Below are 25,761 nucleotides of genomic sequence, written 5' to 3' on the forward strand. Positions count from 1 at the left end.
TGATAGATGGCATTTCCCATACTATCCTTTTCAGATCCTTTTTCCCTGTCCCCAAAATGCTTCACAATTCATCCTGATCCACATAAAACATCATAAGAATGTCATTTGACTGAACTGTGTAAGCTATTTAAGAACTTTCAGTATCTCTTTAGTTAGAGCTCAAGAGCTCATTAGCAAGGCAGCAATAGCAATTTGTTGCAGAAATGAAATTTATCAAATTGAAAATACATGGATGTATATATGGGTCCCAAATCATTTATTTTTGGTGAGACTTATTGTCAAAACACAGTATTTACTAGCAGTGCAACCTGCTATTATTCTTGACAACTCTATGTATGTCTCATCTTTTTTGTGTCTAATTTGTCTAAATAACAGTACAGGCCCCTTTCCTACCACTATGTGCAACCACAAAACCTAGAATAACTGATAAGATAGTAGGAAAATTATGATGATGATTTGTGGTTTGTAAAAGACAAACTGGCATGTCTTATTCTTGTAGCAGGACAAACTAATTTTTATTTTGTGGATATTTTCATGAGTTCATCACCATACTACCACGCTGTGATAGAATAGGATTGGACAAAAGGTTTCACATTTCCTGTACTTATTTTGGAAAAGGATTCAGACACATCAGCCTGAAGCACATGATTTTAACAGACTATGCAAGTCAGTTTTACAGTGAAATCATAGGAGAACAGTGTTCAACAACCCTGAAATTTGTGCCTTGAAGATTTACTGCTTAACAGATTCATTTAAATAAACTGCATTTTATCTTTTGATAAATTCACCAGTTAGTTTTTTCTTTCTTTATTAACTGGGAATCAACGTTTGATGGTTAATCTTGATGATAGCTCTGCCATGACTACCTAAAGGTACCTGAAGGACTCAAGCAAACTTGACCCTATGCAAAATTTGAACAGGAAATAACTTAGAAATTCAGATGACAAAGATACAACCCAAGCATTTATGGATAATTCCCTCAAGAAATGCATGAGATGAAAGGCTCCATTTTGGTTCCTTAGTCTAGTTGGCTAAGTAAAAAGAAAACCAAGTCTAAACAAAGTAATAATATGGTTTTGAAGCTATCTTCTTATGTTGGTTGGTTGGGTTTTTTTTTTTTTCATGTTTATATGTTTTACTAGCAAACCAAAAATTCTATAATTCTATTAAGTGCATAGCCACCAGCATACGATGACTGACTTTGAGAGATGAACTGTCTCAATAAGGCCAAAGATTTGCAGCCAAAAATTAAATACATTATTTTGTTTTTATTTCATTCCAGTTGGGGTTTTTGTTCACAGAAACTGTTCCAAGGCAGAACTATTCAGAAGCTGGTGACCCCCAGATTTTCATATTTTCATATTTTTTCAGGGTAGCCCCCTTCACACACAAAAAAAGGAACTGGCAAAATGTGGCTTTGCATCTCACAAAAGATTTGGACATTTTATTAGGGAAGCAGATGATGAGGACTTTTTTCTCTCCCCTTTAAATCAGCATTACTAGTTAGGAGTGGGAACCTGAGCTGTGTGGCTGGTGAGCTATGTGGGGGGAAATGGGAATGAGACTCGGTATGCTATGCACGTCTTTGGGGAGGGCGCATCACTGCAAACAGACTGGGTCCCCGCTACGAATAATTAGGCTTTAGTGAAATCAATAAACAGCAAGACTTTCTTCAGACTCTAAAGACACAAAATTACCCTCAGGTTTAGTCCAACCCTCTGTGTAGACAATTGTAGATAATTCCTGGTTTGTTGTTGTTTTCTGTTGTTGGTCTATTTTTGGTGTTTTTTGTGCGTGGTTTTTTTTTTTTTGGGGGGGGGGGGGGAAGGGGAAGGGGAAGGCTTTGTTTTTTCAGTGTAATATTCAGTATAATCCCAGGCAGTTCATTAAAAACTCTGAGCATCCACTCATCTCTGTGAGTTGCTCTGAAAGTAATGCCACCCATTTATTTCCATGGAAACTACAATGGATACAAAGAGCACAAGAACACTAGTTGATAGAGCAAATTCTCAGCTATAAAACAATACTTTGCAACATAGTCACAACCATTAGCTATGCATTTCCACCAGTGATGAAAAAGAACCTGTATGCCATGCTTGAAACAATCTGCATGGCCATCTGGAATTTGACTTGTCTTTCATGTTGCCAACTCCGCTGCTGAAATATAAAACCCATCTCCTTACTGTACTCACATCCACCTCATGGAGGAATTCAATGACACACCTTTGTTTCACACACACTTCCATGTCAGACTGCCATTCTGCTCCCTGTTGCATAGAGCAACAAAATGTAATGGCCTGTTGTTGGGACGGTTCAATCTCTACTGCCATATTACCAACAACTGACTCTGAAGTTCTTGGTCCAATGTAATGAAATAGAAAGCATTACTTTTGGAGCAGCCCTCATATAAAAAGTGGCAGTTGGTGCAGGGGGTCCAAAGAGCTTCTCAGTTTGTAGCAAGGAAGACTTCTATGCAACACTGCAGTCCAGACCCACACTGTAGTGGCAAGGACTCCACAGAGGACGCCAGGTGCTCAAATAGTTGGCTCCCACGTCATGCCTGCAGTGACACCTAAGTTTTGTCATCTGCAACATGAAGGTGAATCTCCCTCAACTTTCATTTAAAGCTTGGCACAGAGATCCTGAAAATCATTCTCCAAGGATTTCTTATGTATTGTGAGGTATCTCATGTGGCCTCCATCCAAAACATTCCAGTACTTCCATGTCCTATTGACGAACCCTTTGCCCTGGATACCCTGAGGTGTCCAATGGCACCAGACATCTAGGGGTCATCAGAAGGCACTAGACTTCTAAGCTCAGGCTCCTTATTTTAGTCATATACATAATCTACTTCAATGAGGTCCTCATGTTAGCTGGAGGGGATGTTTAAAAAGAAAGGATATTCAGCCAGATTGCATAGCCTTATTTGTTAACTGAGATTGTCTCAGCTTTGTGGTCCTTGCTCAGAAAATGATTTTAAGAACTTTTTTTTTTTTCATCAAATGGGATATCTCTGTGCTTGTCCTCTGTTTAAAAGTATGCATGTGCAATTAGAGGGGAAAAGGGAACTGAAATTTTCATAAATAAAAAGGTAAAATCACTTACCAAAACTGGATGCATAATTAATTCCTGGGCTTTTCCCACTCCCAGGAGATCACAATAGTTTCCCTAGGGTACCAGCAGTGCAGAAGGTGTGCATGTAGCAGCCATGTGCATGTACACACACGATTTGGGGTCTACTGCTTCCCTCTCCAGGCTCCCACGCTTGGTTCTCTGATAGGGAACTAACTCACCAACATGAGTGGAAGCAGTGAATAGGGGACTTTTCTCTCCTTATTACTCCATGTCTTCTTAGATTGAATCACAACCTGGCAAACACAACTGGGTGACAGGGAGGAATGAACAAAAGCAGCAGATGATATCACATCACACAGTTCCTGTTTTCTGACACTGAAGAACCCTGTCCTAACTTGCAGGGGTTTCTGTTTCCCCAGATTTGTCAGTGGCCCTTTAAGTAACTCAATCTGTTCTCACTGCTGTCAAGATGGCTACTTTAAAACAAAAGGGTTCGTCAGATGCAATCCCTTCAGTTTAAAATAGAGACGAGTTCAACAAGTTCTATATTTTGTTTCTTTAATCCATTTCCTTATGATCAGCATTTACGGGAAAGCTTTAAACTTTTAAACTTGTAACTCATACAGATTCAAGAGTCACAGATGCTCGGCTGCTGCACTGAAATAAGAACTGGCTGGCACCACAACCAACCCCTTACTGCAGTCTCAAAAAACAAACAAAAATGTTTGTGTTTAGTCAAAATAATGTGACATTTTGCATTATGAGATTTAAAACTTTGCAAGTAGGTAAGGGCCTTGCGTTTACTTACTTGAAGGGAAAACCTTTTCTGGAATGATATTGCTGGGGACCTGAGTGGTTTTACATAAATACTAATTAGTTTACTCAACATGCTTTCCAAAGGACTCATTTTTTCAGAGCCAATGATTTATATTTATGCGTGTCCTCAATGACATACTCATAATTTCCCACCTTACCTACCTACATATCTTGTTAAGTTTTTGAAACATAAAATGAGCGTGCAGGTATAGATAGATTTAAATCAAACTCACACACACACATTCTCACAAATGAGATCAAAGCAGTATCTTGAAAAATTCATATGAAATTCTGTTCTAGATCCCTCTAAATGAGTGCATTTGCATTAACCACTGTGTTTAGAAACTTTTTTTTTTTCAGCTATGAGAGTAATAAAAAAGTTGAAAAGCCTATCAAGGGATCAAGAGGATTCTCTATTTCTGACCCTAAAATAAAAACTGTATTGATCTTCGAAAAGGCATGCTCCAGCTACCCAGTCTGCAACAGCGTAGATTTGCTCATCTCTTTGTTATATTCTGTTTTTTTTTAAAGAGCTTCTGAGGAAGTTACTGTTACTGTATTCCTATGTTATGTTCAAATTTAAAAGGATGAGTCAAAATAGATCAAAGTGACTGATAGATAAGTGCTCACAACATCTCATTTAGTACAGTTATTTGCCTTAAACAAAACTGATTCAGATCTTGTGTAGTAAATAAAGTGAGTTCCACAAATCTGCTGTTCCAGGAAGGTTATTTCCAGGATGACTCCATGGTATTTGAAGTCCTGTTTGCTCCTCCTAGACATCAGTTGAGTCTCATTCTTCTGTGGACTTTAAGCAAATTTCCTCTGGAAAACTCCTTTGTAGTTTGCTCTCTCCTGACTGGTTTTTCCTCTTGAATACTGTTGAATACTGAAATACATCAACTAGCCAACATCCTTGTTGTATTTATTGGCTTCTGGGAATTGTCAGGCATACAAAACTTGTGAGTTTTGTTGCCTTGCAGAATCAGGTCAAACATTAGTATCCCACTTTGTGATCAACAGGGCATTCTTCTTGTCAGGAAGGAAAATATGAAAATGAATTAAACATGCAAGATCCAAGAGAGCTGTCAAGTTCTTTCACTCCTTTCATGATTGAATGAACGAGGTTAGAGTAACCAACTGACAGAGTAAATATGATGTGGTTTCTTGCCAACACAGGGATTTCCAACAGCAATTTGGAAGCACTTGTTCTGTCAGGAGAGGCTGAGGGAGTGAGGCTTTTTCAGCCTGGAGAAGAGATGGCCATCAACCACCTGAATCAGCTCCTCATGTCTACAGGGAGTCCGGCAAGGAGCTGGAGCCAGATCCTTCACAGTGGTACATGGCAGGAGAACTAAAGGTAAGATGAAAAAAGGGAGAGGTTATAAATAAACAAACAAACAAACAAAAGAACTCACCAAAAAAAAAAAAAAAAAATCACCACTGCGAAGATAACCACCCATTAGAGCAGGCTCCCCAGAAAGGTTCCAGGCTCCAGCTTTGGAAATTTTCAAGGCCCAGTTGGATTAAGTAATGAACAACTTGGTGTAAGTTTAGTTTCACCCTGCTTTGAGCAGGACAGCACGAGAGACTTCCCATGGTCTCCTCCTGCCTTAGTGACTCTGTCTTTTAAAAGCACAGATGTTTTCAGGTTGTATAGTATCATAGGCACAGATGTGGTTTTGTGTACAGAACATGATTTACATAAATATTTACCTTCGAAATCACTGCACTGGTCACCACAGGACATAGAAAAAGACCTTGTATTTTTGTACCAGCAACATGTAAGGAGAGAAGTAAGTTATATTTACATCATCTACATTTACTCTTTTAGTTATATAACACAGGTGCAACTGAAAATATCAAAACTTAGGGGTTTATGATATTCATATAATCATCAAAGACAGATGTTCCCAGAAAGAGAACAGAGTATCTATTTTGGATTCATAAAGCTAGGGTCAATGTCTCCTCAATTTTCAGATTGTGGGTGACATTGATTGGGATGTATATACAGATATAGCTATAGTTCTCTGATTCTTCTCACACAACTACTGGCTATATAAGGGCATTGTTATTTTGATCAGCAACTGGTGATGAGATCTAATGTGTACCCTTTGGCTGTTATATTTTCAGCTGTATTGGAGAGATGTGAGTAACATGTTTATTTTGTAGGTCAGTAATTTGTAGATTGCATTCCACAGCACTTTCTACACACTATTAGATTTCCCCTTTTTATGCTGGATGCTTTACAATGTGGCCTATTGAGAATTTAAATTTATGATGAAGATACTTTATAAAAGACAAAGAAACTCTATATGCACAGATAGCTTTAGAAGGCAAATGGAATGTACGTGTTTGTTTTAACCCCCCCAATGTAAATACATATATTCTGAAATGTATTTTAGTCCTCTAAGAAGGTAAGAGCAGCCCTCAAGATCACACGACAAGCAAAACATTTGTTAATCAGAAAAATTACAGCCTATTCATATGCACTGTTTGATTATTTCCACTCTGACCTTAAAGATCCCATTGTTGACTGAACTAGTTATAGTAACTTCTATTTATTTTTACAACTAGCTATTATGAGTGCAAACTATCCTTATCTCCAAGTGATTGATAGGTGCATTAAGAAGCTGTTCAACAGGTTGCTAGGTTTGAAGAAATGCTTAAATCATGATTAGTTATTCCTTATCAGCTAAGAGTGGGCACTAAGCTCAGATAAATACATGGTGGCAAAAATTAAATTTTCAAGTCAAGTGCTCTCACTATTTTCTGTTTGCTATTGTTAAGCAGTGGTGCTACAGTTTCCCTTCAGTTTTATTTAAGGAGCATTTGGGCTTTCTTAGCAAATGAAGTTGTCATGTTAGTACACTTGGGAGAGCTGAAAATCTTGTTCAATGATAACTTCCATCTGGGCCTCTTGTGTAGCTTGAGTAAGCGGAGAACTACAAGTTATAGAAAGATGTCTTCACAATTTCTTCTATTAAACATTTGACATAAATAACTTTCCTGGGTGATTTTTTTTTTTTTTTTTTTTAACTGTGGAGATATTAGACTCATTAAAATTCTTATGTGGGGATTTATAGTTTTATTTGTCCTAACCCAGAATAACATTTATATTAGCAACATAGTGAAATCTGCCTACATTAAGAGTCTCCAAATAACTCAGACATTTCAGGTACATTTCTATCTTTACCCTACAATAAAGGTTACTCCACTGTGCTTTGATGAAATTTGTGAGATTGGTATATGGGAAGAAGCATGACTTAAACAATCAGAAAATAAAATGGAATACAGTTGCTAGGTTCCTATTTCTGGAAAAGGGAGCTGGAAAATTGTAAACCGGCTATCTCAAAGGAGGGCTGTTCCAAGATATTTGTCAAAAAGCACTCTATGCAGTTTCTACTCCCTGAACTGTATTTGTAAATAAAGTCACACAGCATGAACTGACAACCAAATTGCAGGAGACTTTCTGCATGCAAATTTTGCCAAAGCAGAATATTTCTTTCTCCAGTTTTAAACCACAACTACTCCAAACGAACCTTTGACACAATTACATGACAGATGAAAGCAGGGACACAGAATTAAAGCAAATATATCAATTGAAAAGACTAAAATGCTTCTGTTCCTTTCTATCCACATCGTACAAAGGGTGAAGGGGCTGAACTTCCACTCCAGTTTACACTCACGAGAATGTGAAAGGGGGAAAGTAAAGTCAGTTTTCAGGTGGTTCTGAAGCTACAAGATGCTCCATCAAGCCTTCAAACACTTTGTTACACAAGTAGCAGCAGTCCTATAACTAACATTTTGCTGCCCCAAGTGCAAGAAAAGCTCTAGTTGTTCTGCCTGGCATTGGTATCCCCCTGCCAGTGTTTGATGTAGAAATGGAGCAGACAGAGTCACCTTCACAATACCAGCCTTATGCTACCCAAGGGGAATTCCTTTCATGGAGGAAAGATCCATCTGCCTTGCAGGCAAGTTCTCCCATTGCTTTACACTGGAGCAGCACAGAGGGTTGAAAACAAGGCCTCCGGTGTAACCCGAAATACAGCTCCAAACGGCAGAGACCTGACAGATTCATGGGTTTCACTTGGGAAAGAGGGGTAAAAATCAAATGAATTAATTTCCTGCAGCTTTTACACTGTAGATAATTTCTATTTGAATGACAAACCATAGAATAGCAGAATATCCTGAGCTGGAAGAGACCCACAAGAGTCCAACTCCTGGCTTCACACAGGACCCCCCAAAATTCCAACTCAATGACTGAGCATGTGGTCCAAACACTCCTGGATCTCCAGCAGCTTCTGGTGCAGACCCTGTCCACAACCCCCCAGTTACCCGTCCCCTGACACAGCTCCATGCCGTTCCCTCAGGCCCTGTCGCTGTCACACAGAGCAGAGCTCAGCGCTGCCCCTCCACTCCCTGTGAGGAGCTGAAGCCGCCATCAGGCGTCCCCTCAGCTCCTCTGCTCTGGACACGGATAGAAGTTCTAATGATCATTAAATGGAAAAAAAAAAAAAAAAGCGCAAAATCCTCTTCTAAGCCAAGCAAATACACTCTCACATTTTGAGAGATTGTTTCAATCCCTCCTGGTGCTGGAGGAGGCAGAGAGGGGTGTGCGCGTCTCATACCTCTTCCCAGACTCTCCTGCCATCAGCCAGGATCCCCCAGGTATGTGGATGGGCTGCCTCAGCCTTCTCTCAGAAACAGTCCCAAATCAAACAGAATAGCTAAATATTCACTGAAGAGAAAGGGAAACAGGAGTGGAAGAGCACAAGGGGCTAATGGGAACAAGGGCCACTGGGCAGGAGAGGAAGAGCTGTGTGCCCACAAAGATTCTACATCACCAAACATGTCATTTAAAAAAAAAAAAAAAAAAACAGTGACAAATTCATTAAAGGCTATGATCACCTTTAGTTTTCATAGAACCACAATTCCCAAGGAGACTGATAGCAACCATACCTAGAAATCCTTGCTGTAAAGCAAGCACTGTTCACTAAGTCACCGAGAGACTCTGCATAGCAAAACTAACATGCAGACCAGAGTCAGGGATCACTGTGTTTGTGGCTGATCTGTGAGGCTTGTGTGATGCTAGGATTTTTGTAGGCAGTCCCTGGTGCTGATTAGACAGCCCAAATGTCTGAGTGTCCATATACAGGAAGAGCTGACTCTAAGTTACTTGTAAGTGTTTGAATCAAGTTTGAATCAAGGTTTGCACTTGCATCTATGGCATCTCAGCAACCTCAACCACTCTGCCATCTAGCCTGTAAAAATTAAGTTTTGTTAACAAACTTTCAAATTATCATCTCATTAGTGTTTTATGTTTATCATATGCTCCCTCTTGTTTACAAATGTAAAGTTAAGCATAGGTGGATCTGCAGGATCGAGGCAGTATTGAATTCCCCCACTGTGACCTCAGTTTGCAATCACTTGCAGTGTTAGCACAGAGTGAGTTAGTCTTCTCAGTCCTGCAGCCTGTGCACTTGTCGTCCTTCCACATGGCATAAAATAACATTTGGACCCCTGGATTGTAAATGTCTTTTCCATGCTGTCATTCTGCCTACCTTACAGACATAATGCCTTAAAGGAAGGAAGCTTCACAGGAAAACACGGATGCAAAATCCGCCTTAAGGAAATAAGTGGGTGGCAGCATGTAATTAATAGAAGAAACCCTCCAGAAACTACTTGCTACAGACAGAACCAGTCTTTGCAGGAGACAACCGTGACAAAATCCAAACCTCAATCTAATTTTTGTGGTATGCACATCTGAAAATAAATAAACAAAAGCAATCTTAAGAATACCTCTCCCATTCAAGTCAGACTACAACCTCATATGGCCATGGAACAAAGTGACTGTGAATTGCCTGGTTTTGATATGAAAAATCTAGTTGAAAGTCCTAGCTCCTCTTGGCTGCACTAGTCAAAGGACTGTGAAGGATTTAGGGTGCTTAGGTTGGCTTCGATGTTGTACATGACCTGAGCTGCTTCATCGAGTTTTGTGTCACTCATCTGATAGGCTGCAACAGCTTCACGGTCTTTCATATGAAGGCTGACCTGAAAGTAATGCCTCCTATTTTATAATGTTGGTCCACAATGTCAGAGGCAGACAGCAATAAAGGTTGAACCTTCCCACTAGTACTCGGTTACAGTTTGTTTCCATGAGACAGACGGCAGCACAGGGGCAGTCTGACAAAATGGCGACTGACACTGAAGGGTGGAAGAAATAAAGGCGTGTCATTGAATTCCTCCTTGGAAAAAAACTGCTCCCATTGACATTCAGCAGTGCTTGCTGAACGCTGACGGAGACCAAACAGTGGATGCAAGCACAGCGAGGCGCTGGGTAGTGTGTTTCAGCAGTGACGCTGCCATAGCAGCTGTGAAACAGTGGATCAGGTCTGCTGAAGATTTTGACAAGCACAACGTGCAGGCTCTTGTTCGTCACTGGTGAAAATGCATAGCTAACAGTGACTATGTTGCAAAAGAGTGTTTTGTAGCTGAGAATTTGCTCTAACAACTAGTGTTCTTGTGCTCTTTGTATCCGTTGTGGTTTCCATGGAAATAAATAGGAGGCATTACCTTCGGAGTGACCTACATACATACATACATCAAAGGAGCCAAGAAACATCCAAGAGAATATGAAGTCTTAGAAACCTGAATGCAGCAGTTAGGAGTCAAATGCAATGGGAATACGGGAAAACAAAGAACTGATAAGAATAACAATTCACAAAGTGGATTAGAAAGCTGGTAGCCCTCAGCAAGCTTCATCACCCATTTGGCACCACCCCCCAAAAGTATGTATAGATCCCCTGTGAGCTCCTTGGCTTAGGTGCAAGCTCCAGTTACATCCTGACTCCAGAAGGGCAAAACAAGGATACGCACTGCACTGGCTTCCAGCTGCTTTGCAGCCCCTGCTGCCTCAGAGCTCAGTGTTCGTAACCGCAGCCAGAGATGGGAACTGCCCCCAGCAAGTAGAGCTGAAGCGTTGAGGATCAGCCCCCCATGACCTTAACCGAATGAACAAACAGCTAAGTTGAGGGCTCTTCCCTCAGGCTGTCCAGTGAAGACCACGAACAGGTTAAATCAGCATTTAAAGAACCCTTTCATATGTATCCTATGGAAATCTGAGCGCTTCTCGTAAGCACCCTGTCCCAAAGAGCGATCCTACGCTGAAAGGCAAAGCCTCTGCATCCTACCTTATTGAAAATAGAGGTATCAGACGGTCTTGTCCTTGAGCGTAGCTTGAACGTGGCCAGAAACAATACAGAGTGAATCTTAGGGTAAGAGCACATCTGTAGCGCAGCCATCCCTGCTGTGGGCAGCTCAGAGATAAGCTTGCCTAGAACAGAGCCTAGAGGTGAGTGTACACATGCTACCTCCTCCAGTTCCTTCCAGGAGGACACACTGTAAGGCTGGTGACTCGGGGCTTCCCTGCAGCAGCAGATCACAGCCACAGCTGTCCACGTCCCACAAAGCTCTGAGCCCTTTCAAAAGCTCCAGACACTACTTTTTCCTCCCCATTGCTTTTTCCTCCCCATTCTCTCTCTCTCTCTCTCTCTCTCTCTTTTTTTTCTCCTTCCAGTGATTTAGAGTCATCGAGAGCACAATTGAAGGCATTTCCCAGCTGAGGAAAGATTGCTCTCAGTTGCTTATCATCTAACAAAATGTAACAGTGTGGCCTGAAACTTCACAGGTGTCTTATCTATCTCTACGGGGTTTTCTTTTTATTCCCCTGCTACTTCTGAAAGGATTTTGGCTATTATGGCACGTAAAGCAATTCTTGAGATTTTATTTTAATAGTCTTGGGTTCTCATGTTTTCTAAACAATCCTCTGAAGTCCAGCACTAGCGGCAAACCCAGTTCTGGGCCTTCCCCTGCCACATGAAAACTGATCGAAATTCAGGCAATTAAAAAAGAAAAAAAAAGAAAAGAAAAGAGATGCACACCTGCTGAGGTATTTTTTTGGCTACAGTGTCTGAAGTCCTGCACAGTCACTGAAAATACCCACACTTCTCATAATCCCCTAAATGCGACTGTGCTGCACAAGTATCCTAGGTACAGAACTCAGGCCTGGGCAGATGTCTACTAGATTGCTGGTGCAAAAAATCTGGTCTCAGTGCTTATGTAAAACACAGACACATAGAAACACAGAAACACAGAATGGACAGGGTTAGAAGGGACCTCAAGGATCATGAATCTCCAACCCCCCTGACACATGCAGGGCCACCAACTTCCCCATTTAATACTAGACCAGGCTGCCCATGGCCCCCTCCAATCTGGCCTTGAACACCGTGGGGATGGGGCATCCACAACCTCTCTGGGCAGCCTGTTCCAGCATCTCACCACTCTCTCTCTAAAGAACTTCCCCCTCACATCCAACCTAAATCTTCTCTCCCTCAACTTAAAACCATTTCCCCTTGTCCTGCAGTTATCTACCCTTTCAAAGAGTTGATTCCCCTCCTCTTTGTTGGCTCCCTTTAGGTATTGAAAGGCTGCAATGATGTCACCCCGCAGCCTTCTTTTCTCCAGGCTGAACAAGCCCAGCTCCCTCAGCCTGTCTTTGTAGGGAAGGTGCTCCAGTCCCCTGATCATCTTTGTGGCACTTCTTTGGACTCTCCAACAGCTCTCTGTCTTTCTTTTACTGGGGACTCCAGACTTGGACACAGTACTCCAGATGGGGCCTCACAAGAGCAGAGTAGAGGGGAACAATCACCTCCCTGTCCCTGCTGGCCACCTATCTTCTGATGGAGCCCAGAATACCATTTGCTTTCTGAGCTGCAAGAGCACACTGCTGGCTCATGTTAAGCTTTTTGTCCATCAGGTCCCCAAGGTCCTTCTCTGCAGGGCTACTCTCAAGGATTGCTCCTTCCAGTCTGTATGGATGCCTAGGATTCCTGCGGCCCAAGTGCAAAACCTTGCACTTCTGTGTTGAACCTCATCAGGTTCACCCAGGACCATCTTTCAAGTCTGCTGAGGTCCCTCTGAATGGCATCCCTTCCTTCAACTGTGTTGACCGCACCACTCAGCTTGGTGTCATCAGCAAACTTGCTGAGGGTGCACTCGATTCCATCATTGATGTCATTGATGAAGATGTTAAAGAGCACCGGTCCCAGGACAGACGCTACTCGTTACCGTCCTCCACCTGGACATAGAGCCATTGATCACCACCCTCCATCTGCAGCCTTTCAATCAATTTCTTATCCATCGAGTGGTCCACCCATTAATCCACATCCCTCCAATTTGGAGATAAGGATGTGGTGGGGGACCATGTCAAAGGCTTTGCTCAAGTCCAGGTAAATGACATTGGTCGCCTTTCCCTTGTCCACCAGTGCCATCACTCCATCATAGAAGGCCACCAGGTTGGTTAAGTATGACCATCCCCTGGTGAAGCCATGCTGGCTGTCTTGGATCACGCGCTCATTCCTCATGTGATCAAGCATGTCATCCAGGAAGATCTTTTCCATGGTCTTCCCAGGTACAGAGGTGAGACTCACCGGCCTGTAGTTCCCGGGGTCCTTCTTGCTCCCTTTCTTGTAAATGGGAGTGACCTCATCCAGGATCTCACCTGACAGCCACAACTTTTGAAATATGATGGAGAGCAGCTCAGCAACCACCCCAGCCAGCTCCTTCAGAACCCTGGGATGCATCAGGCATTTTATGACCATTCTCTTTGGTCTAGAAGTGGAACTCTGGTGCCTATGGACCAAGTACTGACTGCTTTCACAGAAAACTAAGGTAAAGGAGAGCAGATTTTCTTCATAACTTAGTAGCTGGTAGCAGTGATCAAGAATGGAAAAGGGTCATATACTAGGCCCAAAAGCAAGAAATGCGTGTCTTCTGCATTCTCCAGGATTGCTGCTGGAGCCAAGGCAGTGGGAATCACAGAATCATAGAATGGTTTAGGTTGAAAAGAACCATAATGATAATCTAGTTTCAACCCCTTTGCTATGTGCAGGGTTACCAACCACTAGACCAGGCTGCTCACTGCCACATCCAGCCTGGCCTTGAAAGCCTCCAGGGATGGGGCATCCACAACCTCCTTGGGCAACCTGTTCCAGTGTGTCACCACCCACTGAGTGAAAAACTTCCTCCAAATATCTAACCTAAACCTCCTTTGTCTTAATTAAGAAGATTCCAAGCTGTGAGCTGAAAACTGAGTCGGATCAGGAAGTCAGAATGGGATCTGCTGGAAAGAGATGTTTTGTGAGATGGATCTGAAGCAGGGAACAGAAACCTAGACTGTCTGGGTGTGGAGATGGGGAGCAATGACTGTGTGTGGAAAGTTGGACTTGAAACTGGGACTAGACAGCCAGCTAGCTGAGAACAGCTGCCGCATCTGTACTTACTTGCTCTGCAGCATATCTCAGGGCCCTCATTTCCTGGTCATCTGAACTGTTGGGCCTGTTGGGGCATGCTCTGGCTCCCATACAGTATACACATCCAGGTTTCTATCCTAACATGGAGCTGGGGCATGACTAAGTGTACATCCAGACATGGGAACTAGGAAGAACTCTGAGGTCTAATGATGTAAACACAGACAGTATGTCTAGATAAGGAGCTTGAGAAAGCAAGACAATGACTACATGACCACAGCTTGCTAATGCAGACAAGCAGTTTGGGCATGAGGGAGAGCTGGATGGGTTAAGAAGAGACAACAGGATGAAGCGTCAGAGCTGGGGGACTCTTGTGGCAAAACTGTGGGAGAGGGAAGCAAGCTGAGGAGTGACACAGAGCTGAATGGACCAGGGGGCAGAGCAGACATGGTGTAGCTGCACAGAAGGACTGTGGGCTGGGCACTGTGGCAAACACTGCCTGACAAGGTCCAGAGTGAAGCTGTGTAACCAGGCTGGGACATAGCAAGTCCTGGGAGAGGGTAGGGACTGGTTACAGAGGGAGCTGGGCATCAAGGTGAGAGGCTGGATGCAACTGATATTTCTGATGTCCACTGCTCATTTAATTCCATCATTTAAGCCTGATCTGACTTGTGAAAAACAACCAGACACTGTAATGCAACCTGTCCAGTAAAAAGATACTTGATGGTTGTGATTACCTGTCTGGTTGTGGTACTGTAAGTAGAACTTGCTAAATTAATGTACATTTTTAATACAGCTTAATTATGATTACTTGGGTCAAGGAGTATGTTTTATTTTTAGGCCTAACCTGAAATACCAAATATATATTCTCTCACTTCTTTGCTATATTTAAAACATGGGTCAAGCTTCTAGAGATTTCTCTGTTTGTCTGGACCCAACCTCTTACAGCTTTCTCGTATATATATGTACATATATTGTGCTGCTTGCGTTGTTCTTTAAAACACTTATCTTTATTATGATGCTTTAAGATTCAATTCTTTTGACCACTTAAAACAAAATCCTGCTAGTCCTAGGAGCTTCTTTTAACATTGACAATAGTAACTGGAAATAGACTTCCCCAGAAGCATTATGCTGAAAGCTTCAACTCCTTTTTGTGGCATCACACCCTTATACATGTCAGTTACAGTCTCTATTTTGTCTCAGACAGGTTTTTCAATAAAACCGAAATGTAAATACCCTACCTCTGGACTTTATTCCATTGCATTTTTTCCTAGGTACTCTAGAGAATCTATCTGCTTCCACAAGTCCTGCTCAGGCTGGTATCCAGTTTACAATTCTTGTACTTGTAATTGAAAAAAATGAATTGTTTCCCAGCAGTGTGCTTGCCAGGCCTCTTTTAGCAGTGGAAATAAGTAGTTTATGATCAGTTTCAACTAGCAAAAATTCCAGTAAAGCTTTTTTACACCTCATGGCCTGAGATCAAGTCTTCCTTCTCTATTTGAGTGCAGTGACATTTCATTTCTATAAGTGCCCATGACACATGATCCACTGTATTGCTATTTGGCTGGTCTCCAACCAGCCAAGCCAGTTTTGCTGTGGCTTGTTAGCTGCTGGTGGAACAATTTAATCCTGAGTTTTCCTTATGTTGAGAGGATTGGGGTACCAATGTGGTGGGAGAGAACAGAGGGAATGCAGTGGGCCTGATGTAGCAAGGAAGGAGAGGACAAGTCTCCCTCTTGCTGTCTTGGGAGAGTAAAGGGTCTTTCTGGTAAGAAGGTGGTGAGATGGCTTTGTTTAGGACACTGTCAATCAGTCTGTGGTGAGGGTTGCTGTGACAAGAGCACTGACTGGAAGGAGAAAGGAAGGAGGAAACAGGATAAACTGAGACTACAGCTGGGAAATATGGGGGAAGGATTAGGGAAGGAGTGAGTTTGAACAAAGTGATGAGTTTTCAGGTTGCTGCAGAGATGAGAAGAGATCCATCAGGACTGTACAAACATGCCCTGATCAATGGCCCAAGAGACCTGCAGCTCTCAGTCACTTCAGTGCTGATGGGTGGACAGCTTTTGTCTAGGGAAGCCATGGAAGTGAGAGAAGCAGGCTACTTTGCTAGCCTCTAGATTGCTAGTTTGTTGGGTTGTCTTTTTTTGTTTGGTTGTTGTTGTTTTAATTTCAAAGATTGTAATCCTATCTCCAAGTCCAATCACACTGCTGGAAGAGGTCTGAGGCAGTCCCTTCACAGAGATGTCTGTAGATAGCTTCCTTTTGCCCTTAAAATCACAATGGCTAGATTTTGCACATCTATATACCATAGCAGTCACTGTCTTCTGGAGGCATCGGGTGACACAAATCCAGTGTTCCCTTCATAAAGTCTTCCTTTCCCAGGAATCTTTGTACCCTGACATGTCTGCACTACTGGGTGGTATCATAGCGGTTAGACCAGTAACAGGCTAACGTAAAAAGTCTTGTGGGCATTGCAGTTCCTGGAAAAGTAGTCATCCCACAGGCCTAGTATGCAAAAGCTGGCTACCACCGTTATTGTTCCTAATGAGTAAAAGTACTACTGTTTTTAGGGTGATCATAGAGGTATCAATAGAAGCAGGGCAGTTTGCTGTCTATGCTATTGTGTGGGATTAGGCACCTAAAATCTACTGAAATCTGTACTTCAAAATCTACAGAAATCTTAATTTAGATGTAGGAAATTATATACAGGAAGTATGATGGCTAGTATTTGCTTCAGAACTCAAACCCATATTTTATGCTTTCAATTGGGCTGTAGCCATACTGTTTCTTTGAATCAAGTTATCTCTTTGAAATGTACAGATGAACAGTTTTATAGAGGACTCCACTTGAGTACTGCTAAAATAATATTGTCATATTCTCTTAGAACAATAATCATCTCACACTCATGCAAATATTAGTAAAATGATTCCGATTATTTACAAATACAGCTGCAGGCAAACTTGTTCACTCAGATGCAGCTATTATTTCCCTGCTAAGATGCAATGCAAACAGTCTACAAAGCCAAAGACCTGGCAATTGATTCTTTAAGCTAGCCATTACAAGCACTTCTTGGGGGCAGGCAGACAGACAGAGAAACAACAGAAAACACTGAGAGATAGGGAACCATAGGAAAGCCTACGCTTTGGAGAAGAGTGTCAAATGTGTGAAAGGAGAAGGCTGAAATGACTGTACTAAGGCAGTAGAAAAAGGGACCGAATGATGGTGCAGCCAATTTGGCAGCCCCAGCAAGAAGGAGGGGAAGGGGCTACCTCTATGCCCATGAGAACGAGGTGCTAAACCACAGTTTTTGCACAACCAACCAACAGATTTAGGAGGCAGGACAGAGGTTATAGAAATATATGGATGTTCCTGGGAAAAGATGGGTTTATCACAGTGCCTTTCCTTAGCATTTTGAATATTGAATTTGCTGCTCCTTTGAGGTATTCTGATTTCAAACTTGCAGCAAATGGGCAGTGGTGTTGCTTGACCAAAGCTCCTAAAGGATTACAATCCCCAGCATCCTTTGAGGATGTCAAAGTCAGCCTGTTTACATGCTAATCAATGTAAACATATACTGTGGTCACACTCTGGAATTAGAAATATGCTCTCACTCCAAAGGGAGCCACGGCATTTTTTCAGCTCTTACCTTTCCAATGGTTTATGAATTCCCAAGGTCAGAAGCAATAAAATATTAACATCTAATCTGTCATACCACCAATGAAAACTATAATCTGGCCCCTGACCTCACGTGAGTACCAGGTTGTTAACTAAAGAAAGGAATCAAATCTTCCTATAATAAATACTCCAGACTGTGACAGGTAAAATTCAGGTCATACGTCTCCTTTGAAGTTTTAATGGCCACTCCAATTTTATGATAAAACCACTCACCTTATGTTTGTACTAATTTTGCAAAGCTCGAAGCGGCTCTACTCATCTCTGGTGAACAGTTCCCAAGGACAGAGCTCTCATAAAACTGCAAGCTTCAAAGGGATTAGACCTCTTCTTTGCTCTCTGTAGCACATGTATTATTTTTTTAAAAGCAACATTTCCTCACATTTCCTCTACATAGCTCCATGACGAGCCTCCCAGTTGAGCCCCACATCTAGACTTCTTCCTCAAGCTCTGTCACTCACTAAAGTAAAATGATTAAAGCTAAAATCTTTTTTTCTTTTTTCTTAATAGTAAGGCAATTTTCTGGGCCATTTCTGCTTTTTGTCTTTATTCTATTGTCAGTTCGAAGTAATTTGAAGCAAATCAATAGAGCCTGTGAATTTACATACTTCTCAGGCTCCAAGAAGGACCACATGCAGCAGAACTGCTCCCCTGAATGTCAGTTTTTGTTTGCTTGTTTCTCTTCTTTTAAAGACAGGGGGAAGCCGGGCTGAATCTGGCAATGCTTGAACTCCAAAGCTAACGTCCATACTGGTAAATTAAAGAGTGCCAGGAACATTCCCAGGCACTGGAAGACAATTAATTGTCTATGTTGTTTAATTGTTAGCACAGTGCCTGGCACAGCGGGACTGGGGCCAACTTTCCTAAACAATTCCCAAATACGGGCCAAGAGCTGGCATGTGCCAGGATTGCTCTCAGTAAATAATTTGTTTGCAGGGCACAGAGGGGAAGAGAGATCAATACCACAGATGTACCCATTTCCATCTCCATTGGTCTCAGTACCTAGGAGCAGTTCCAGCTATGCTTAGCTTACTAGTGCAGACTCAGGCATGGTTGCTCATTAATACTTCTACAACTGTGTCCCTGTGAGAAGGCTGACAACCTAATTTCCCAGGGTAAATAAACATATATATTTCCTTGCAGACTGATTTTGTGTGTTGCCTTGGTGGTAAGATTAATTTGTTCCCTTTAATTGCTATTGGTGGTTTTTCAGATTCTTGTGCTTAAATGCTAAAGATGAGGCAGTTGGGAAAGAACAAACATCATTTGTCCATCTTGCTAATGCCTCAATGGCACTAAGAAGTAAAAAATCTGAGAGGGAGCAGATGGGAACTTTCTGCAGTTACACTGACCTCAGGAAAACAATTCAAATCAGATTCCTGGTAAGGTATTGGCAAAACCACCCCAAACCGTGGCTATTTAAATGGCATAAAGTTTGATTTTATTCAGTTTTATCAGCAAACCCTCCAGTCCCAGGTATTTCACCAGGTGCATTAAAAAGCACCAACCCATGCACACTATGGCAGTGGTGGCAGGGAGTATTTTCATGAAAACAATACTTGCTTGGAAACAAGTAGAAGACTGGTCAGATTGCCAGCTCCCTTCAGCTCACCAACTTCAGCTAACACCCTGATCCCTACTGCAGCAACAAACTGAGTAACACCGAGAAGCACGAGGAGCCTCTAAGGGACTATCACAAAACAGCAGCATCGGTCACAGGCAAACTGAAGGGCATCTACCAGCTACAATATGCAAGCTGAATAGCATAAATACACAAAATAAACTTACTAAGAAGATAAAAGTGGAATATGTGGATCCCCCAAGCCTAATTTTTCTGCATATTGTACATGTCAGAAATAGCTGATATTCAGAACTGTCTTTTCAGAGTATGCTTCTTTAAGGTTACTGAAAAGTTCCTTTATTCGAGAAATTAGCTTAAATGTCCTAAGGCACAGTATGTACTCTGAAAATACTCACATTTCATTTGATTGCTGTTGTTAATGTTTCAGAAATGAAGTAAGTTTTCCCCTGGGGACATTTTGCCTGGCTTACCCGTTTGTCTGAGCTTCTTCAAAGGAGGAATGATTTTTAGTTCTAGTCTGATAACAGCACCAAATACAGTGCTTGGAAAACAACGATTTATTAATTTTTTTTTTTTTGCGGGGGGGGTTAGGGGGGGCACAGGTAGATTCAGTATTAAAATACAAATATTTGTGTAAGAAAGCTACTATTTTATTATTTGTCTGAGAACAGTGAGAACAAAAATAACAAATCAAGCTGACTTCAAGATTATCTGAACACATTACTCATGCTTTTTCTTACCAGCAGTTTGTGAATGTAAGTGTTCATTTAAGGAATCCATCAGAACTGGGCTGAGGGGAATGTTTTGGACCACGTAAGGTTTTTAATTGATAGTTGGCTATAGAGCAAATGCTGTTAATCTTGCAAGAATTCTGCCATCTTCCACCATCAAAATCTGTAAAATGTTGCTCTTGGGAGACTGCTGTATTTGAACAAAACTGGAAAATAAACCTCTTCATAAGTACAAAATCCAGACTCAGCCTCAGGAGACACTGTGGATTAAAAGACTGAAATTCAGAAATTTGTTGTGAAAGCTCCCTGAGAGCAATCCTCTCAAACTTTAGGTCTTCTGTGTCAAACTGTAATGCAGCAGTTTTTAAAATTAAATCTTATTTCTTTATGTCATTTCAATCAGACATGGAACTTCCTGGTCCAGCCATAAGTGTACAAGGGGCCCAGGTGCCTGCAAAATGCTGGTGTCGCTCACCTGGTTCCAGCTCTGCACCACTGACACCGAGGGGGTAGGCAGCTTCTTCAGATTCAAACTTCAGGTCCAGCTCTGGTGCCAGTGCAATCTGCAGAAGCAGATTTCTCAAGCCTTCCCCAGTCATGTGTGTTACTGAAGCTGCATATTGCTTCTTCTCATTGAAGCAAAAAATCCCACCCTCCCCAAAAGGATTTAGCACCTAAAGTGGGGTGTAACGTATGCATAAAATCCAGAAAACATTCATACTTCCAATGTTTAACCCTACAGGTTAAGCTCTATATGCCCATGAATTTATGAGTTTAAAATTCCTCATGGTCCTTGAGCTGTGCTTGTGTAGATATGCAGCAGAGCCTCAGGTTTCATGCTGTTAAGGATTCAGGTCACTCTTATCCCTTATCAGGATCCAGAAGCTAGGTATTGTCCCGCCTAAATCCTCCTGAGGTCTTAATGTCAAAGACACTTTTCTGACTCACTTTCTGTGTGTGTACAAGATGAGGCTTCTCACAGGTTGCTGCAGCTTTCCTTTGCAATGCCCCTACCTTGAGGGGGTTTGGAGATGGTGCTCTTTTTTTACAAAGTAATAATAAATGAATGAGACCAATCCTCCAGTGGCCAGGAATGTGGTGCCCACTCCTAGTCATCCTGAAAAAGCTGGAAGCACACGTCCCTGACTTCACAGGAGATTCAGCAGTCCATGAGCTCTATGTAGTCAGAGAGGATACAACAGAGCTTGTTTTCATCCTCCTTGAGGCCTGACCAGTGAGCAGCAGAGAACACAAGGTTTGTGGGACTGGAAAAAGAGAGCAGCAGAGAGTGTGAGTGAGTCTTTAACCTTGCAGCTCGGGTATTGACCTGGGAGAGCAGACACTAGGTTTTTGGTCCCTCTGAGGGTGCTTTTGTCCTTTTTTTGGTCTAGTGATCCACCCCAGTGGGCTGGAAATAATGACAAACCACAATAACAATAGCCAACTAAACAAAACAAGTATAAACAGAAACAACAACTGAGGCTGGGAAGAAAAATGGCCTTTGGGGATATTATTTAGAAGAGACTTCAGACTTTGATTTCCCAGGCAGAAAAGACGGCAAATCAGCCAATATTATTCCTCAGTTCTTGAGAAAGAGGCAAACCATATTTTCCTAAAGCTTCCTGTAGTTTAAGCCATTGAGCTTACTCTACTACAGTAAAAAGAGTAAGGAAGGAAAACAGGGTCAGTCCAGAAAGCAAGACTGAAAACCTCATGACTCTGCACTGAATAGTTGAATATTTTTGAGCTGCTGCCTCACTGTGAGAATCCCCCTTGGCATCACATGCCTTTGCCCTGTCCCATGGGAAGGAGAATGCTCTCACAAGTTTCCTGAGTCCCATGAAGAAAAAAAAAAATCACTCTAGGTGCAAAAGTTGTTATGCATGTAATTATGTCATGTCCTGTGTATTGACATAAGCACTGTACATAAAGAAAAAAGGAAGTTTGCCCCAGTTATACAATACAGCGTAGGGAGACTGGCAGAAAATAAACAATTCGTGCTGTTATTCTTCATGCCAAGAAGAGAAGAGAACAGCAAGGAAGGTATTTCTGTCCAGGTTCATGGCTTCTTCCTCCAACACTGTTGCTTCTCTGTCATCATTTTACAGCCTGAGTCAAAAAATGAAAAGTCACACAAATGACAATAGAAAGAGACAGAAAATTGTGGAAAAGACACAAAAGCTGTCACACTTCCATGTTTTATTTCCCAAGTTCTTGGTCTGTGCTCCTCTGCACACAGTTTCTTCTTCCATATTCCCTGCAGTTTGCCCTGTCTTCAGATGGGGTGAGCAATTGCTGCTGAACCTGAGCTAAGTGAGGTGCATGTTCTGGCTGGGAGCAGGAGCACAAGCAGGAACAGCCAGGGCTGGTGCTCAGCTGGTGGCTGGGTTGGACCAACTTGGGCAGCCAGAGCTTTGAGAGCAGTGAGAAATATGAATTAAGCATGAGACAGATGGACATCAGAAATGGGGATATGCCGAGACCCGGAAAGAAAAGTAAAGCTGAGAGAGAAGAAATTCTGCTTTGACACGCTACACCTAAAATTACATTCCAGGACACTGTCTCCTACCACGTGTGGAGGTTCTCCTGCAGAAATAAATCATTATTTTAGCTTGACCAATTGAAAAGTTTCTTTTCCTAATTAGCTTTTTTGCTTAATGTAAATGCTCTTCCTTCTCTGCACAACTCTCACTCTCTCCAAAATTTTTTTGAAGATGCAAAGATAAAACCTACTCTTTGGAAACTGAATTTAATTGTGGCATTTTCCCTCAGTATGTATATGTAGCAAGGAGAACAGACATTTACATTTCTCTGTTTGTTTAGAAATTTTGTGAAGAAATGTAGAAATACGCATTTTCTCCTCCCCCTTCTGCTCCTCAGCTAACCCTGTGGAACTCACTGCCATGAATCAAAAGCGTTTGCCAGGAGTCAGAATTATATTGAATATTCAAGTGAGCAAGCACACATACACACATGCCAATATATATTTGCATATATATTTATATATAAACAGTAACTATTTTTAAAAAGCACAATACCAACATCAAATAAATCTTTGGAACCACTGTAGATGGGACTTTGTAGACCTCTCTGCCTGGTCTGCCATGAGTTTCTACAATGGCCTGTATCAGCTCAAATCCTAAATCCCCAACAAAAAGCATTTGTGGGGGTGCTAGAAACACACAGATGACAACAACATAATGGTTAGTGGTAAAGGAGAAGAGGAATAAGTAAACACAAGCAAAGTATGCAAGTCACTCTATTAAAAGCATACCCATTGGACTGCTTCTCCTGCTTACAGCAGCCAAAAAATTCCCCCTGCCTTCATACACTTAAAGTGCCAGGATACATTATTCAGCACATGAGTAATTCACCACATTCTTCTGGATACTAGTCATCTTTGAGCTGGACTCTCTTTCATGAAGTTCAATGGCAAAACCATTATTGTGGTTATACAGCATGGCAGAGCCTTGTGGCACCTTACAGACCTGAGTACAACAAGGATCCTTGAAAGTTCACATGTAGTGAAGGCCACAGGACTGCCACATGGGTGGCACCTTACAGAGCTGATTACAAGGATCCTTGAGAAGATCCCACGTAATGAAGGCCACAGGATCCCCATGTGGGCACAGAGGCACCTTGTTCACATCAGTTGTGCCTCAATTAATATAAAAACCACAGGAAGGAACTCAGCACCCAGTGAAGAGACAACGTGGCTTTCACATGATCACTGGAAAATCCAGTTTGCCAACTGGATTTTCCCTCTTCACGTGGAATGATAATTTGAGTGTTGAATGATAATTTGAGAGCTGGATCTGAGAGCTGCCTCAGTACCTCAGGGGACTCTGCCCAATTGCTTCCAATGAGCAGGCAGGGGCTGTGGCAATGCAGCCTTTTCTGGCTGGTGCTGAGATCGGCTGTGCTGTTCAACTGTTAATACAGGGGACGTAGCACTCGCCAGTAAAGCTAGCTTCTCTACCTTCAGTTTTTTAATGTATTCTAGCGCATGAATCTGCTGTGCGCGTTTCTGTTTGTGTTAGGCTAAATGCTTCTGAAGTAGATGGACATAATTATGGCCTTTCATTCAGGATTAACACAGAGCCATTAAGCTGGTTTATGCAACCAGGTAGCTGAGCAAGAGAAACATTTAAAAGTAGTATGAAGCAATTTCAGAGGCCGAAACCGTGCAATCAGTGGGCCCTCACTGAGAATAGGCACAGGAAACATAGAAACTAGAACTGTCTTCATTCACAGAAGACCAAAACAGCTCCTAAACCTGCTGCCCATCCAATCCCAAGCACGACGTGAGCTATTTGGGCTGAGTGAAGCGGCCAGGCTTGGCGCACTGAACGGCCTGGAACACTGCTGTTATTTACTTCACCCTGTGCTCAGGAAAATAAGCTCTGGTAACTCTCATTTACCATGACAGCACATGAGTGATTACTGAACGGAGCGCCAACTTCCCCTCCTAGCAGAAAAACTCTAAAGAAATGCAGCACTTCTTCTAATTGCTGGATCAAAAAAGGGTAATACAGCGGTAATGCTGCTGGGAATTACATTCCATATTCTCCAAAACATTGCTTTAGCATTTGTGGTTGTTCAGAGTTAGGTTAGACACAGGCAGATTATCTTGGTAATTAGCTGGGATTTCATTGACTTTACTGATGACTATCCTAGGTATTTTCAAAAAGGAGGAATTAGTTGGTGTATGGAACCACTTTTATGTGAAATGGGAAAGGCAAATTAAGAGAGAAAAAAACTATTTAAGAAAAATCCAAGTTAAATTGTAAGGAGAGAACTGGGACATTCAAGAAAGGATTTAGGAGCCAGAGTTTGCAGGAATTTGAAAACTGAAATTTTGAGTAAGTTGATAGTTAATATATCAATTTGAAATAGTAAATAAAATTTGAATTGAATTTCTCATTGGTTGTAAAACTAATTTCTTCTGAAAAGTTCAGTGTACCCATTTTCTTTAAGCTTGACAGAAGGGATTGGATGACAATTGTAACCTGAGATCTGTACACACGTCAACTTGAATTTCTAAATCAAATGATACTTCTATCTTCCAGTAAAAAATACTGAAAATAAGATGTGGTTTTGGGGGGTGGGGGGAGGAGAGGGCATTGTGTAAGACTTCTTTGGGGCCCTCCTGTTTTTCTATGACATGAAAAGAAATCTGGAAGGAGAAAGTAATTTTGGGCAACACTAAATGGGTGTAAACAGCTTATACCCATTTTGAAAGTAGGAGAGAACTCCTATACTTCTTGTACTCACGCCATGAGCATTCTTCCTTTCCAGCTACATGGCTGTGGATGGACTATCAGAATTATGTTCAGGCTACTGCACACTTCTGTTAAAGTTCTAGTGGCAGAGAAGCACCCTAAACTAATAATCTTTTCACATTTATTATTTTAAAGAGGGCTGGACACAGAAAGGCAAGGAACTTTCCAAAGAGACAATCCCTACTATGAAGAACAGACATTCTTAGCTTAATATAGCTGTGATTTCCAGCTCATCGTGCAAAAACATAAAACTTTAATTGTCAAGAGCTACAGAGAGCACACACACGCAC

General features: G+C 41.9%; 1 long non-coding RNA gene across 1 annotated transcript; it reads right to left on the reverse strand.

The window, feature by feature from the left end:
- Positions 1 to 5,170: 5,170 nt before the first annotated feature.
- Positions 5,171 to 11,452, reverse strand: LOC116237499 (uncharacterized). The gene is made up of 3 exons (XR_004168752.2): positions 11,085 to 11,452; positions 5,608 to 5,651; positions 5,171 to 5,245 (listed from the first exon to the last, which is right to left on the reverse strand). It is a non-coding gene; the product is annotated as an uncharacterized LOC116237499 (long non-coding RNA).
- Between the last annotated feature and the right edge of the window lie 14,309 nt (positions 11,453 to 25,761).

This window comes from Phasianus colchicus, chromosome 1 (genome assembly GCF_987193195.1).
Source record: "Phasianus colchicus chromosome 1, bPhaCol1.hap1.1, whole genome shotgun sequence".
NCBI lineage: Eukaryota > Metazoa > Chordata > Aves > Galliformes > Phasianidae > Phasianus > Phasianus colchicus.